Here is a 16350-nt window from a genome sequence, read left to right on the forward strand (position 1 = left end):
ACCCTTAGATCCGAACTTCCCAATGAGGTGATCTTTAGATGGGCCATTAGAAACTTTCGCTATGCGATTTTGATAATATGTTCTCCTTCGAATTCACCCTTTGTGAACTTAGAAGAGAGATGTGGAGCCCATTGATCCTTTTGTCTTGTCCCTATTGTCTTTGGTGATTGCTCTTTCACTCTTGCTTGGGCATTGTCTTCACCTCACCTCTGATACCATGTTAATTTTAGGTATGTTCTATGCTAGAGCAATTTATTTAATTTTCCAATATCTTTTCCAGATTAGCAATCACATCAACATTAAAGTAAACTGTAGATAGAACATAAATATAAATCGCAGAAGACAAGAAAAGACAAGAGGACACAAGATGTGGCGCTAGCCAGGGACAAACCCCAATGTGGGGAAACCCTTGATCAATTCTTATTTTATGTTTTTCAAAGTTCAGCAGAGAAAGTGAGAGAGAGAGTACATTTACAATAGAAGTCAATCACTTTGACTTTTGATATCAGCATGAGATCAGTTGAAGACATATTGCTTCAATTGATTCTCTAAGGTGACTCGTTCACCTATCGTAGTGTTGCATCTCGTCTATTTGCTGCACATTACCGTGTGACACCTTGTTGTACTGTCACATGTGTTGAACCTTGATGACTGAGCTGCTCTCATCTTCATGTTGCTCATCATGCTGCATCTCCCATGGTCTTATTCATCATCAAGCTACCCATGCTCATGATCTCATTCATCATTATGCTGCCCATGCTCATATCATCATGCATCATTATATTTCCCATTCTCATATCATCATGCTGCTTATTATGCTACTGATGATCTCATACATCATGTTTCCTTCCTTCAGAGACAGATGCTCTGGCTATTTCAGGAGTTCTTGGTAGTTCCAGCTTTTCCGACAGTTTCGACATTTCCTATATTTCCAAAATTTCTAGTATTTTCAGCTTTTTCGGTGTTTCTGGCTTTTCCGGCAGTTCTAGCTTTTCCGACAATCCCAGCCTTTCCGGCTGTTCTGGCTTTTTCGGCAGTTCTGACTTTTACAGTTTTTCCGGATTTTATGGCAGTTCTATCTTTTCCGGCTTTTCCGGCAGTTCCGGCTTTTCCGGCTTTTTCGACTTTTCCTTAGGATCTGTCCTCCTACTAAAATCCAAAGACAAGTAGAGAGAGGAAGAGATCCAAGTGTGTGTAGAAATGACTTGGAGTCCTCTTCTATTTATACTAAAATGTAGAGGTTGAATAGACATGACTGTTGGGCTTCTGAGCTTACATAAGTTGCTGGTTGACTTAACAATTTGTCCATAACATAAATAAATTCATAACTTCATAAATACTTATCGGAATCGGATGATCTTTAGATCAATCCTACACCTCTCAATGAGAGGGATCCAATAAAAATATCAGCTGCCATAAATAATATGACCCACATGGAGTTTGGCCCTAGTTGTTAATTTTAACACATGACGCCCATAAGCAGACACTTTCCAAAGTGTAGAGAACACAAAAAAACAAATTTACCACTGACGGAACATTGACGCATTTACAAGAGAGAAAATAAAAGCCCAAAATGCTCAAAATCACATTTGGTGCACAATAAGCATAAACTCGAATAAAAAATGTAGCTGAAGAACAAATAAATAAAACTTGACTGCAAAAACTTTAGAATCCCTCCATTCATAGTCTTAATATGAGCATTATGGTAGGGTTTTCCCTTGATCAACTAGAGGGTCAAGGCAATCTCTAGGAGGGTCACTAAGGTTTCTAGCATGGAAACTTTTAGGGCCGAATTTTCGCCCTTGGGCTAAATTAAGGGGTTGTATATTTTTTTTGGGCGAATATTTTGTATCATAATACATTGTTACAAATCGCCTCAAATTTATTTTATAAAAAATTAGGTATGGAGGTTAGCCCACCTTATTTTAAAGGAGAGGGTAAAAAAAGTAAATTTAGCCCTTGAAATTAGGAGTTACAATCTTCCATTGGCCCTCATTTTCAAGAAAATGTACTTATGATAGTTATAAATAAAAATATAAATACAATGGAAGTATGGTAAATAAATAAAAGTTGTTTTTATACTTACTCCAAATGTATGGTAAATAAATAAAAATACAAAAAAAATACAAATAAACTAGAGGTATGGTAAATAAATAAAACTTCTTTTTATATCTAGTCCATAACCTTCTTTCTATTTAAGAAGGCTCAAAAATAAGGTTCCATTTAAGTGAATCTTATGGGCCAAATACCATATTTATAAAAGAGGTATGGTAAATTAATAAAAATATAAATAAACGAGAGGTATGGTAAATAAATAAAACATTTTTTTATATTTACTCCATATGTACCTTATATTTATGAACACGCAAGCATGTAAATAAATAAATAAAATAAATAAAGTGGAGGTATGGTAAATAAATAAAACCTATTTCTAAATTTAGTCCATAACCCTCTTTCTATTTAAGAAGGCTAAAAAAAAAGGTTTTATTTAATTGAATCCTATGGGCCAAATACCATATTTATAAAAAAATGTATGGTAAAATAATAAAAATATAAATAAACGAGAGGTATGGTAAATAAATAAAACATTTTTTTTATATTTACTCCATATGTCACCTTATATTTATGAACACACAAGCGTGTAAATAAATAAAAATATAAATAAAGTGGAGGTATGGTAAATAAATAAAATCTTCTTTTATACTTCAAAGGTATGGTAAATAAATAAAAATATAAATAAACTATAGGTATGATAAATAAATCAAATCTCTTTCTATATTTGGTCCATAACCCTCTTTCTATTTAAGAAGGCTCAAAAAATAGGTTTTATTTAATTGAATCCTATGGGCCAAATACCATATTTATAAACAATGTATGGTAAATTAATAAAAATATAAATAAACGAGAGGTATGGTAAATAAATAAAACATTTTTTATATTTACTCCATAAGCCACCTTATATTTACGAACACTCAAAAAATGTGTTATATTTAGGTGAAGCCTATAGGCCAAATTATTATTAGTACCATGCAAAAAACATTATTAACCCTAATATTAGTATTAATAAAAATAAAGATGATACATGGTATTGACCCATGGTATTCACATGAAATGCAACCTATTTAAAGGGGCGAATTAAACTAGCATAGAGCCATCTTTACTCTGGATCAAATATAGTGATATGCAAACTAACATAGAGTGAAAAAATATTTGATCCCTCTCGGGGCTTGGTAGATCAAGAGTAAAAATGGATCTTGTAATTTAATGTCACTTAAACATTTTAACTTGGTTAAAAAAAAATTCAATTATTATTTTTTATAAATTGCTAATAGTAGTTTTTAAGCTCTAGGTTTATGATAGCCCATGGTATTGACCCATGGTAATACCATGGTATTCATGTGAGCATAGACTATTTAAGGGGGAAATTCTATCAGCTTAGATCCATCTTAATTCCGGGTCTAGCAAGTGCTGGGAGGGATATATAGATTTCATCCCTCTAAGAGTGGTAGATGTGGAGTTAAGATGGATATAGGTTGGTTTTTATGATAATGAAGATATTAAATAGACTTAGGAAATTATATTGTAATTTTTTTTTTAAGGTAAATGGTTAAAGCTACATTTAGTCATTTCACAAAATTTAGTAAAAAATACCGATATCTCCATTAATATTGGTTTTTCTGATTTAAGAAAAAAATTAAAAATAATGAATCTTAACTCTTTCCGCATCACCCTCGCAGAAGAGAGATAGTCACTGCCAAGATTTCCCACCATTTTTCAAACATTCTCAATATGATATCTTCATGAAAAAGTTAAGGTATTGTTGAAGCCCCGAAAATTGGGTCTACAACAAGGGGGATACCCACCCGGTCAAGACCTTGGTTACCAGCTCCTTTTCCGTTTGGTATAGTGGGTTCGACTGGGGATGTAGGACCAGTTTCCCAATTTATGTGTGTGTGTGTGTGTTGAGAATTGATATTTCCTTCCTGATAATTTATAAGTAAAATGTTTTTATTCTAAATATAATTTAACAACATACAATTGTATTGTAATGAACAAAAATATATAATTCTAAAACTAACCCAGGATTTAATCTTTCAATTATGCGATCTAAAATAGTTTCTACAGCAATTGGTAATAAAGATCATTCAATTGCTATAAGAAAAGAATTCAATAAAGATGAACTGTTTCATATAAAAAGTTAGCCGAACAGTCATGAAAACATATCGCATAATAAGTCACTCATATATTAAGCATAAATAAATGGCTATCATCGTACAAAAGTGCCAAATGATAACTCAAGCATTCAGGCATTCACATATAAATAACTAAACATGAATATCACCTTAACACATAAGCAGAAATTGTTAAGAGATAAAAATACCATTTATAACAAGTTCTACTCATGAACTCCAACAATAATGATTTATCTCTTCTTAATTCAACATCTATTAAGAGTACAATAATGCAATTTTAGTAGTAGATATTAAACACAGATGTCAATAATTCTTGTTCCATTCATTCATCAAAACCTCCTCGGAGGGTGCAAAAGTGCATGTTTTGAGGACAAGTTTTTGACAAATTTCAGGACCCTTCTATAGATGCATGAGAAGGGTTTAAATACTACTAGATAAATCTAAAAATAGTTTATTACAAAAATATAGGAGGCGGTTTAAATAACCGTCCTCATTTTAGGCAAAAATAAAGCAAAACTCAAACTAAAATTGAATCTAAAAAAAAAATTGACAAATAAGTATCTATGTATCTGTTCCTTGTAGTCGCAAGCATCCAGCATCAGCTTGAGGGGAGTTGGCTAGCCGACATTCGACTTTAGCTGTCCTGCGAAAACAGAATCGACAAGTGCTGGCGCCATCTTCTCGACAGAGTTAGTGAGACATTTGAGAGTCATGCACTGACTGTGTGGTTTAACCAAGTACTGCCAGTAAGAATCCCAATTTAACTTGGTTAACCTTTTGATGGACTCTACTCTTTCTTGAGCCTTTTGTCTCCAGCTTGTCTGTAGATGCTGCACATTTGGTAGAAATTTACATACCACTTGAAGATATCCCTGATAAATACCACTGGTTTTTAGAGCTTGGGTTTTGCCTTTCGCCTTTAGCACTTTTTCCTACAATTTTCCAGGCTTACAGGCGACTAAGTGATTATAGGCTTTCCTTTTCAAGAGGTTTTGCCTAGCAATGCGCGATTAGGAACTATCGGAAACTGCCTCTATTTCTTGATCCGGGCTTCCCTGGTGCTATTTTTCGCCTCTTGCGCGTTTTTTGTTAGAGGATGTAAACCTTAAATTTTGTGGAAAGAATGACTCCATGAGTTCTTAGCTTTGAGTCTTAAACTATCGGTTTGTTATCTCAGGACTATCCAGTACCCATTTGACCATGTCTGTGTATGGAAGAATCTCGGGCTTCGCCGCTATCCGGTGCAAGAACGAACATGCTAGTTCTGTAATTGACGCCTCAGACGACCTGCGTGAGTCTACAGTAGTTGTAACCTCCATTACTCTAGGGTTTTCTTCCTCGAGTAGACTGTGCATGCCTTCCCAAGTAGTAATGCCGACATCTCTGTTATAGGTGGTGTCTGTGTATAAGGGTGTCATTTCTTTGTCTTCAGAACTCGGAGCCTTTCCTTTCTTTCCCATAACATTCTGAACACTGCTATGTATACTTCTCAGCTTTTTGCCCCTGTAATTTGCAAATGAGGAAAGAGTAATGATAAGAAAAAGGTGACGGAAAAGCTTTAAATGCCAAAATCATATAAAATATATCACCTTATGTGAAATGGCTCTTTGATCATATCAAAACCATATTTCATTAATGATTTCCATCTAACTCATTAAATTAACATTAACGCGCATAACTGGGCATCGGTTTATGGAAAATATTTTTCGAATGACGAACCCTGCAGATCTGCAATAAGGCGATTTTGCGATTTGCTTCGCAATATCGTAGATCACAATATCGCAAATCACAATATCGTTGATCTGTTACGTGTGGCAATCATCCATTACCATATGTTTTCTGTGAAATGCGATTTTCAAGATGCGCCATCGCATATCGGCGGTTTGAGGTTTTTCACTTTAAGTGATACTTGAAGCACATGAAAAATGCGATGCGAATGAATTTCTTTAGTATGTAATCTCGCATCGTGATTTTGCAATCTTAGGACTCTGTTTGTAGGAAAGCATCTATTACCTTTTTGCAATGCGACACTTTTATTGAGAGAATGGTTTTGTTCGAACTTATCATAAAATTTAAGTCTTTTTAGATTTTCTAGTATTCTCCTAAGTTTATGATAGTAAGATTTATTCAAAAAGGGAATACAAGTCTTAATTTATTTTTTAAAATTTTTGGATAAGGGTCCCCATTTATTTAGTATTAGTGAGAAAACTAAATAAAAAGGGGGGCTGTTGCTGGCCACAATAGGTATTGATCTTGGATTAGTTATTTAAAAAATATGTTGGTTTGTACAACCTTTCATCTTCTCTGCTATTCTTAGTTTGTTGTAATGATCTGTAGGGGTTGGGTCACTGCACCATATTGTCCTAAAAGGTGGAGATGGTGCACGAGAAAGGAAATTAATCCACATGTTACAATGCTGTTAAAAATGGTATGAAGGTAGTGAATTATGTTAATAAGAAATTTAGATTGGGAGAGACGTAATTAAAATTTTATTATTTAATTGAAGATTTCCAATTAAAATAATAATAAATATACATTTATATATTGATTGGAAGGCTTCTGACAACGATCACTTCTTTCAATAGATCCCCTTCATGCCTTTGGGATACCTACTACTTCATTATATTATATAGTTGGGGCTTGCTACTTGTTGGCGTGTTGGGGTAAACGGGGTAAACAAACTTGATTTTTTTTATTTTTTTTTTTTCACAGTTGGAGTCTATGGAATGTTTTTCTTTTTCTTTTTTGGTCCAGTTGGAGTCTATGGAATGTTTTTTTTTTTTTTAATCTCACAGTTGGAGTCTATGGAATGTTTGTTGTTTGTGTTGTTGTTGTTGTTGTTGTTTTTTTTTTTTTTTGTTTTTGTTTTTGTTTGTTTTTTGTTTGTTTTTTTTTTCTTTCGCAGTTGGAGTCTATGGAATGTGTTTTTTTTTGTTTGTTTTTGTTTGTTTGTCTTTTTATTCTCGTCGTTGGAGTCTATGGAATAAGAAAGAAATTTGTTTGTTTGTTTGTCTTTTTATTCTCGTCGTTGGAGTCTATGGAATAAGAAAGAAATTTGATAGCTTGGCAAAAGTGGTAGCTTGACAAAAGTGGTAGAGAAAACATTAATTTCTCCCACCATGACAAACATGGCCACTAAAACTTGCAACATTGTTTGTAGGAAGTGAAAATTATGTTTCTTTTCTCCAAACATGTATGTTAGTATATTACAGTTTAATGAATATGTTTTATTATTATCATATATGGTTTTATACTTTAACAAAACATTCACCAAGACTTCAGAATGTTTTATTATTCAGTGAAGATTTTCTAAGATATTACAAGATTTTATAATTTAGGGAAAGATTCGCCTTGACTTTACAAGATAATATAATCCGGTGAGAGATTCGCCAATATATATATATATATATATATATATATATATTATATTAGTGATAAAATTGCCTCCCATTTTGCCTATGTATAATGGGGATTCGCCCATTTATTATACATATAATTTAGGGTGGTTCTTAAAATTTTCCCTGGTTTCTAGAGCCATAGTCACTCACGAGGAAGTCTTCTGCACAAGTCAATCGAGAGTCCACACTATCCAAACACAACTTTAGTTTGTGAACGACATATTCCAATGAAGAAAACAAATATGTTGTAAGTGTCTAAACAAAACTTTACTTTGCGAATCATTCATTTGACATCTTCCAATGAGGAAAAAAATATGTTGTAAGTCTCTATTTGTTTGTCCTTGAAAATCTAGTGTAGGAAAAGTGGTCATTTGTTGGTGCGCATGACTAATGAATGCAGAAAATAAAATCTATCCTCCCTTATCACCTTTGAATATGAGTGACAGGTATGGAACCCACTTCATATCCTCCCTTATTACCTCTGAATATGAGTGACATTGGTGGTTTTCAGTGTCTTAGACTTTCCAATAGAAGAAATTAATATTCATATTCATATTCATGAAAATCTTGGATATGCAACAATGCAAGTACTAATAAGTTAGTCACTCAATTTTTATTAAAAAAGTTGGGACATGCAAAAACAAAAAGATTAAAATTTTTGCATTTCAATTTATAAATAATTTTAGGGCTTCTATAAAGTAAATTTAGAGTTCTTTAGTCACTCATTTTTTATTAAAAAAGTTGAGACATATGATATAATATATATAAAATATATCTCTATATATATATAATAAAAAAATGTTTGTATTTCAATTTATAAATAATTTTAAGGTTTTCTATAAATTAAAATTTAGAATTTTTTCTTAAAATTTTTAAGAGTTTTTTTTTTTTTTTGTATTCTAGAGGAATGACAAGTAACTACTAGTAAACTTATGGGGTCTACATCTTATCCTCCTCTTCGTAAACCAAGTCAAAAGCGGATATTTGAACCTTGTATCTCTCATTACTTCTATCACCCTTTGAGCTACCCCCTGGGTCAAATAATATACCATTGTAAATTTATTTTAATTTAGGACCTAAGAGAATGGGATCAAAACTCAAGGTGCAAATCATTTTTAGATTCCAAAAAATTGAAGAAAGATTTGCCCCTTAAGGGATTTGATCACTTTGGATGATAGATCCTAAGTTAAGTTTGATCTACACTAATTTTTTTATAAACCATGCTTTAACTTGATTTTAGAAAGAATATGAACTAATCACAAATTTTGAAAATCAATGTTTTTAGCATTAGCTTTAGGATATTTGATTGTAGATATGCATCTTTCAATCATTGGTCACACCTACTCTCATATATGGGTTTGAGGTTTGAGAACTATATATCTTTTGGGAGCACATTGAAACAAGATAGTGGGAGTGTTTGTCACAATGTTGTTTGAACATTTTCATGCCAAGAGATTAATGCCCCATGATATTATTGTTACAAAATTTAGCATCACCCAATTCACTACTTCTATGATCTTTCCTATGGTGATAGTGATATATCGCTCTTACATATGTTAGCTTTTAGTGGACACTCTTGATTTCTCCAAGGGAAAATAAACAAAGTCATTCATATTAAAAAATACAAGGCCCGCATTTAGTTGACATGGTTTTAAACGAGAGAATTTATTTCTCCCAAACATAAACATTACCCATATTTTGTATTTCCAATACAATGATGGGTTGATTCTACCCCTAAGGTGTGATAGGTTCGAGTTCCCTTGCAACTTGAGTGTCCCTCTTACCTAGCTTAGAGTTTGCTCCCAACAAGTTTGCATAGATAAAGATCATCTATTTCATGGGACTTACATTGAGGAATTTGTGTTACAATGGGTGGAAATGTTTGGTCTCTTCATATATTCACTTTACTCTCTTTGGACACACTTGGCTTATAAGGACTAGAGATTATTTTCCCTCTTCCTATCGAACATTCATTGATGATTAATTAGAGATCAAGTCCTTAAGACGACATGCACTGGATTTACTACCCCTTACTTCCAACCTTTTAACACTAATAGGAATAAGCTCCATGGCCAACTCCAAGTTCACATGATAGATTGGATGACATGCATTGGATTGACTACCCCTTACTTCCAACCCTTTAACACTAATAGGAATAGGCTCCATGGCCAACTCCAAGCTCACATGATAGATTGGAGAGGTGTCATGGGCCTAATGGCTACCAAGGTCTTTCACCCACCACATATTTCTTTGTTACATTGAATGTTAAAAGTACTTCTCTAAAGCAACATATTTAAGCCATATAACCTCATCTTTCTTTTTTATTCTCCAACTTATTTAGTGAACATTTTTGAATATACATATATATACACACACTTTAAACTTTTTCATTATCATTTAAAAAATATTTATTCTAAATTTTATCTTTTAATTAATACTAATAACTAAATTACACTACAATTTTTATTGATGATGATGATGATGGTTAACGTCCGCTGAGAACAAACTTGGTCTATCAGACCTAAAGAAACAAATTATTTATTTTGATTTAAGATTTTATTCCTATGCTCAAAAATCTTGGAGAGAAGCCTCCTGAGCTCACTATAATTTTGACATCATAAAAGGCTAAGAAGGTCAGTATTGTAACAAATATTGTGAAACCGAGATCTAATGTGGTTGTACGTGGGGCACTATATGAGGAAGTGGTTTTCATCCTCAATGTTACTATTCTCACATATATGGCAAATTCTTTCAATCCATGGTGTTTTAGGAACTGCTCAACGACCTGTTTCACTATGGAGCTCATGAGAATTCGTTCTAATCTTTGCTATATTAATTTTCTTCTTTTAACTAGTTAAAATAGAGAGATACTTTTGATCTTCTAGGGTGGGGTTGATGACCTTCTTATAATAACTTAATTTTCTTTTAGCCGCTAAATCTTTCTCACACCACATTTTTTCTTTGAACTTAGAAGTAATGATATCTTTATTCTCTATGTGATTTTGTCGAAGTTATTCTCATAATCTTTAATGTTATTAATGTTTTGCATTGCATCATTCTCGTTGATCTCCCAATTATTTAACCAGGCCCTTGTGTCTTTATGCCACCCCCAATTGAGCCTTAGGTGGTTTTGGCTGGAATTTAAAGCTAGCTTAGGAAGTCTATGATCGTCTATGTTATTGAGTTTGTGCTTGTACAGCAGAAACCTAATCATAGCTAGGCTCTCATTAGGGGAAAGACCTACTTCTATAAGGAGAATAGGATAGGGTGTATTACTTTTAATTTTCAGGTTATAAGTTATAAAATGCTTCTGGATTTGCTCAATCTTTCTCCATGATTCTCTAAAGATGTTGCAACCCCAAACCTCACAGCCATATAAGATAACACGAGTGACTAAAGTTTCAAAGAGGAACTTCTTTTTATCCCACATTATGAGGTTTGTTGTTTTACAGTTATTTTCAAGACCAAAATAAGCTTTCCACCCCCCATTAATCCTTTTCTCAATGCTATGGTTCCAATTGAGCTTGTGATGAATATCAATTCCTAGGTACTTGTAAGAATACACTTCCTCCAAGTTATTATTGTCATACATAAAATTAGCATAAGTGTCCTTCTAGGATTTGATAATCATAACTTTTGTTTTGTCAGTGTTAACAGTGATACCCATGGTAGAGAAGAAATTCTTAAGAAGCTTGAGTTGCTTATCAAGATCAGATGGGAACCTTGCGAAAAGAACAATATCGTCAGCATAGAGAGGAAGAATGACGACTATCCCAACTAAGATCGTGCCATCACATCCTTCTTCCTCTAAATAGTCTTCGAGCTTATCGATGTAAATGCCAAATAGGGTAGGGGAGAGGGGGCAACCTTGTTTAACTCCGAAGTTACACTTAATATTTTTTGACCACCACTCATTGCTCTTTAGCTTGGCAATTACATTCTCGTATAACCTTATAGCGACAGCGCTCAACTCGAGAGGAACCTTTAGCTCTTCTAATCTATTCCAAAGGTTGTATCTAGGAACCGTATCGAAAGCCTTTCTAAAGTCCACAAAGCAACAAAATAAATTGGATTTATCATTACGACATTCCTCCGCAATAATACTAAGTGTAACGAGGTGGTCTATTGTTAACTTCTTTTCCAAAATACTACCATATAACTTGGCTAAGAGAGGGCTGATCATAATTGTCCGATAATTAGAGGGGTTATTTGTATCCCCACTTTTAAAAATATGGATAATGAGGCTCTTAGTCCAAGGTTTAGGGAACCCTTGCTTGACTGATTGATTGAAAGCTTGTGGATGTGGGGGATGAGGACAAGACCTCCAATTTTTAAGATTTTCACCTGGTAACCTTCAATGTCCTTCGCTTTCCCATTAGCTAGGCGATTAACCCCAAACCTAATGTCTTCTAAAGAGAAAACTTCTTTCGTTGTGAGCAAGGTTTCCAAATTATCCATGACATTTGAAGATTCATAAAGCTTTTTAAGATAGGAATTCCAATTGTGAAAAACAATTTTATTATTATCTTTAGTCTTCCTAGTCAGAATCTACCTTTAGAATTTCTTAGGAGCTACCTTAAAGAGGTGCAAGAGATTCTCTTGTCTTTGACGAATACACTGCTTTTTTTTCATTTTAGTTAAAACTTATCCAAAATACTTTAAACTACATTACCATTTTTTTTATTAAATTTATCAAAAATATTTTTTAAAGATATATATATATATATATAGATAAATATATATATAATTTTTAAACCTAATAAAAAATAATGTAAACCTCCTAAGAAATAAGTATAGGAAAAAAAATATCACCAATTTAAAAGTATTATAGAATTGTTCACCAAACATATTTGAACTATAATACATGTCAAATATGCAAATCAAAACTTTACAAATTAGGCCAATTATTATAAAATCATTGTAATGATTAGCCTCTTATAATTTTTTCCCGTTAGTGTTAAATTTAAAATCAACAGCGAAAGGTTTAGTTTGAATTTTTTAATTAAGAAACATTAATGTCTTGCTTCACAATTTTTGATAGATTTAAATATAGATTTAATGGCGGAAAAAAGCGGGCCTGGAAAAACTTTAAATTAAGTTAATAGAGTTGGTGACCGTTGTAAACTCAACGTATTTACAACGTAAACTAAACAAACACCGTAGTGGTTTCATCTCTCAGCGACATTTGTATTCAGAGTTGGTATGGCTGGTTTGTTGCTATTTGTTCATTAGCATGGCCATGATGTCTGCGTTTTCTTTATGGGGTTTTGTTTGCGTGGAGTGTTTTCTTTATGGTTTTTTTTTTTTTTTTTAAAAGCTGTGTGAATGGCCTGGCCAACCAATTTTCTTCGAATGCAAAGAGTAAGATAAAACCATGATGATATCTCCCTAAGCCGATGGCAGAGCTGGTATTTGTTTTTCTGAGATGTTGTTCCTCTCTTCCAAAAACATGCTAAAGAGCACGTTCAATCTAAGCTGTATTTCTTTTCTATCTATTCTTGACAAGGGTTTAGGGGCTAAAGAGTACGTTCAATCTAAGCTGTACTTCTTTTTCTATCTATTCTTGACAAGCGTTTTTCTAATCTCTGTTTATTATTCTATGTAGCCAGTACATTGATGTGGAATCATAAAATTGATATATGATATCTACATTGCAGGGCTGGTATGGGGCAATCTTTACTAATTTAGGTATTTCTTAATCGGCTGGTTGTAGCTTCTGCTAAAAGCAGGCAGGTATGTGATTAATCCTAGGTTTTCTATTCTCTTTTTCTATCTATTTTTGACAAGCATTTTCATAATCTCTGTTTATCTCTCTATTTATCTTTCTATTTGGCTTTTCCTAATCTCTTCTGCCTTTCTATTTGGCTGGTACATTCTGACCGTACATCCTCATTCATTCCTTAGATGTGGAATCATAAAATTAATACATGATATCAAAATTGCATTGCTGGTACAGTAAATATTTTCCAATTTAGGATTTCTTTATGGGTTGGTTGTATCTTCTGCTTCAAAAAAAAAGCGGGTATGCGATTTAATGTTTTCTAATTTTTCTAGAGCATACTGGAAAGTTTTTTGTATGGTATTTCATGGGGTTGGTAAACAGAAAGACACTTTGTCTCGCCTTCTTTCGCCAAATCAATAGCGGATTTTCGAGCATGGTCGGATTCTCCCTGGGTGGGTATTTTTCATTCTTATTCGAATCTTTTCAATTTCATTTAATTTTATTCAGAACATGAATCAGAATTTCCCTGTGTAATATTGAAAGGGTTTTGGGGATTGATATGCGATGCAGCTGAGGAGGCAGCTAAGGAAGCCTATCCTAAAGATTTGGTACCTCTCTCATCTATGCTGTGATAATTTCTCTCTGTAAGAGTCAATTCTCATTTTTATCTTCAATTAGCCGCTTATCAGAAAGTCTTTGGGTTTTCTTGTTTATTAATTGAGGGCTCTGTGAAAATGAAATTAAACCCTATTGTGATTTGTCACTTTGTGATTTTTATAGTTAAGATAGAATTGAAGAGCCAACTGGTTTGAAGAGATCGTTTTTACATACGAAGTTCTCAGAGGCATTCACTGAAATGTTGGTCAGGTAGGTACACAATCGAACCCTCTTTATGCCCTGCGAAATCATAAAAACTAGTATTTGCACCTAATGTTGCAAAGGAAACGCCGTAAGGCATAGTTTGTGGAAAAATATTGAAATGTGAATGGGCTATTTTGAAAGCAAGGGTCGATGTATTTGAGTTTCAATTTGAGGAAGCCATGTCGAAAGGCGTATTTGGGGGTTAAAGTGGCTACAAAATGGAATGCAAGTAGTCTTAAATATCCATTGAACTTGTTTAGACACCATCGCATCTGGATTAAAATTGCGTAGTTGAAGGTGAAGGTAAAGGAATGAATTCACGCGAAACGCGAAACGCGAACAAGAATTGGGTATCCATATTGATTTGGATAGGGTTATTTAAGAAATCATTATTCAAACGGGAAATTTAATTAATATGAAGACATATTGAAAACATGTATTATATTCATTGAAATAAATTGATTTTGTTAACAAAATATGTTAAAACCCATTGATAATGAATCGGTTGTGAAGACAAACTATCAAAATGGCATTTGATCTTGAAACATCCTTTTTCAAGTTTCAAATGGAAAATACAAATAGTGAATATAATATTCTAAAGAGCATTGTTCTTGTCATTCCATATTTGAAGTTGTATCAAAAGTTGTTGGAGGCATCGAAGACCTGAAGAAGCAGTGATGATCCTGCAAAATGTATATTATGTTAGAAGTTGTAATATGTAAATCAGTTGTGGAAATTTATTAGTAATACTTTGTAGGTGAGTTGTGTTAAAATGAATTTGGAATGAATGGAAATGAAGTTACCTTTGCCACGGGGATTTATATATTGTTAGTGGAAGATGCATGGTGAATGATGGCATACTGAACACCATTGGAGATTTATGCGTAGTTGGAGACGCATATTTCTTGCTTTCTATTCTTCTCGTAGTTGCATAGGTGTGCTTTTTCTGAGTCCATATGTCCTGTTGCAAAAGAAAGAAAATATTAGAATGAGATGTATACATAATATAAGGACATTCTAATACTTGCATAATTATTAATAATGATTAAATTTGGTTGTTGTTGAAAGATATCAAAAGGTATGCTATGAAATAGAATGAGCTAAGTAAATAGAGGAAACCTTTTGGTGTTGTTAAAGTATGGGTTGGAGCAGATTATCTGGAGGTGGCATTGAATGGGGCTCCAAAATTTTTCACACAGAATCCTAAAATATTGCCACAATCACAACTTACCAACCTTAACATCCAATTTCTGATGCCATTTGTAACTTACTGAATATTCTATATCATAAATGTGAGGTGATAATAACATTGTTTGATGCACAACCAATGCACAATACAGTGATGGTTTTTAACATAATATAATATTTATAAGCAAGAAACCAACTAACAAAATATAGTACATTGTCAAAGGTAAAGGGAAAGATCGCAAGATTGTTGTCCGCAAGCATTTCCTTCACCAAGCCACATGATTCCCTAGCCAATTTAATTCCAAAAGATAGCCAATTTAATTCCAAAGGCTAAGTCAGTGTTCATAATGTCAATGTCTTCATATAAGTTTAAATCAGGTAGAGATAATGGTGGAGTTAACTTGAGATCAATCCTACATAATTTGGATTTTGGGTCTAGATTATTCCATCAACATCTAAAACGATTCCCTGATTTCCTTTAGGAGACCAAAGCCCAAAAACCACTTTCACATAAATGATTGCAAAGTTGGAAAGGTAGTTGGAAATGTACTTCGAGGATTAAGAGAGATATTCCTAGGCACCCACTAATTGCATGGATGGAATCCTTATTCTAAGAATAACGAGGGAGATTGTTATTCCTTACCCAAATTGGAAAAGAGGGCAAGGCCTCTCAGAAGGGATCAAATGTTAGGTTGCAAGGTTAGAACCAGGTCCATCTACACTACCAAATTTAGTGGTAACCAAAAGATCTCTAATAGTTTCATTGTATATTTTGAGTATTAATGCCTGAGAAAAAGGAAGACATCAAGAAATTTAGCACGAAATGGCAGTTGCATTTAGCACAACTCCATTCTAAATAAATCCAAACAAACACTTCCATACAAATAAAATCCAAAGTATCCAAGGTATTAAAATCTCAAAGGCTATCAATCCGATATGAGTATTCAAGACTAGGTCTTAGCAGGTCAAGACATGTGTGCATTTTGGA

At 33.3% G+C, this 16350-nt stretch overlaps 1 long non-coding RNA gene across 3 annotated transcripts in view; it reads left to right on the forward strand.

The window, feature by feature from the left end:
* LOC149214889 (uncharacterized) overlaps positions 1-14217 on the forward strand; it is a 37228-nt gene extending 23011 nt beyond the window's left edge. For 2 of the 3 annotated variants that reach the window (XR_016250437.1, XR_016250435.1), the window contains exons 4-7: positions 13249-13324; positions 13646-13765; positions 13884-13957; positions 14094-14210. This is a non-coding gene — a long non-coding RNA (uncharacterized LOC149214889). Of the gene's footprint in view, positions 1-13248; positions 13325-13645; positions 13766-13883; positions 13958-14093 lie in introns of all 3 variants that reach the window. The other variant, XR_016250436.1, reaches the window with a different exon arrangement.
* The last annotated feature ends 2133 nt before the right edge of the window (positions 14218-16350 follow it).

Source organism: Pinus tabuliformis, chromosome 1_1 (genome assembly GCF_031772625.1).
Source record: "Pinus tabuliformis cultivar Carrire ecotype Pingquan chromosome 1_1, CPIR1, whole genome shotgun sequence".
Lineage (NCBI taxonomy): Eukaryota > Viridiplantae > Streptophyta > Pinopsida > Pinales > Pinaceae > Pinus > Pinus tabuliformis.